Source organism: Otolemur garnettii, unplaced genomic scaffold, assembly GCF_000181295.1.
Source record: "Otolemur garnettii isolate 467f Iridium unplaced genomic scaffold, OtoGar3 scaffold00057, whole genome shotgun sequence".
Lineage (NCBI taxonomy): Eukaryota > Metazoa > Chordata > Mammalia > Primates > Galagidae > Otolemur > Otolemur garnettii.
This window is the reverse complement of record NW_003852452.1, coordinates 6,562,101-6,563,698: the sequence shown is the minus strand read 5'-3', so window position 1 is coordinate 6,563,698 and position 1,598 is coordinate 6,562,101. Positions and strand designations below refer to the sequence as shown.

Sequence of the window (1,598 nt, the reverse complement as noted above, 5' to 3'; positions counted from 1 at the left end):
AATCCGAGTGGGGAACCCCCCCTGAGTCTTTAGTCTAGGGGGCTTAAGAGCTGTGTCTCCTATCCTGCCAGTGGGGTGTCCTGAGGAAGTATGTCACAATTGGCCTGAGGTATGGGGGCAGAAAATAATTCTGGAAGAATCCTAAAATTAACCCAGGCATGAGGTCCTTGCAGTTTTTGCCTCAGGCAAGGAATTAGGGTGTGTGTTTCCTACTCAAGGAGGAACCACCCAGAACCTTTCTGGCTGCTTTGTTCAAGACCTTGCTTGAGTCCTGAGGGTATGGTCTGGAAAGGGCAACCTATTTGTGCCTATAGGCGGGGGTCTGATTTCTGCGCTCACTCAGGCCTAGAAAATGTCCAGCTCTAGTCGGGAACCCTGTATCAGGATAAATCATTCTCTGTTAGGCGACTTTTTATATAACTGATGTTTCCAGTTACTAAAAAAGAATGTTATTCAGTCAACAAGGTATATGACTGATCATCAAGGGTAAACACAATTCTGATCTAACAAAGTCTTTGAATTTGTGTTAATAAATTATTTGAAACTCCTTTTCTCTATTATGACACTTTTTTTTTGTAGAAGAGAATGTTATGAAGAATATTTACTATCTCACAGTGTAGAATGAATTTTCTTTTATTGTTTTTTGTTTTTGTTCTGTCTTTTTGAGACCGAGTTTTATTTTGTTGCCCAGGTTAGAGTGCTGGGCCTCAGCCTAGCTCACAGCAACCTCAAAACTCCTGGGCTCAAGCGATCCTCTCACTTCAGGCTCCTGAGTAGACAGGACTACAGGTGCCCACTGCCACAACTGTGGCTGTAGTGTATCCTGTAGTTAATACTTTACTATTGTATCTGTTTAATAATAGTTATTCCCAATGACTTCTAAATTTCTTTTGCTTTTTAGATAATTCCTTTTCTTCTTCAGATGCCATACTGTGTAAATTCTAGGAGCTTAGGCATGTATTCGTAGGTTAGATACTTAAACTGCATTGTAAAAGGAGAACCTGACCACATCTTATTTTGCTTTTTTTTTTCCTTTCCTGGCGGTTTGCTACTTAGAGTTATTCTTCATAGGATTTATCTTCATGGGATTCTTCTTTTATATACTGATCACAAGACTGACACTCTTGAAGTATGACGGTAAGTGAAAATTACATAGTTTAACTAGATGTTAAAAAGGAAGATACTTCCTTCCACCTTCCCTTCTATTTTGACCTGTATTGTGTTTGACGTCCTATTGGGTGTGTAAAATAATGGCCCCCCCCCATATTCTAAACATCTTTTCTAAACGAGTCATTTAGACCTTTTATTCTGGGTTTTTAGTCTGCATGGTGAATTCCTTGCTCCTTAGGAAAATGAAGGGTCTTGTTGCTCACAAACCTGTATTCTGGCTGTGAAGGTACAAGGTGTAGAACAATGAAAATATTACAATTTTCTTTACCAACAACTCCCCCTTACCTTGTCATGCTTATCAGGAAGCTTGTCACCTTTTTTTCCTCGGTCCCAATTTATCGAGAAGTCAAGGCTGGCTCTGTGAAGTTTAGCTCCTGGGCTGGTTTCCACGTGTCAGCCCAGCCCCCTCTTTGCAGCACGCTGGCTGC

General features: G+C 40.8%; 1 protein-coding gene across 1 annotated transcript in view; it reads left to right on the top strand.

Annotated features, from left to right (window-relative positions):
* TM7SF3 (transmembrane 7 superfamily member 3) overlaps positions 1 to 1,598 on the top strand; it is a 40,570-nt gene that overhangs the window by 34,193 nt on the left and 4,779 nt on the right. The gene's annotated exons all lie outside the window — the stretch shown is intronic.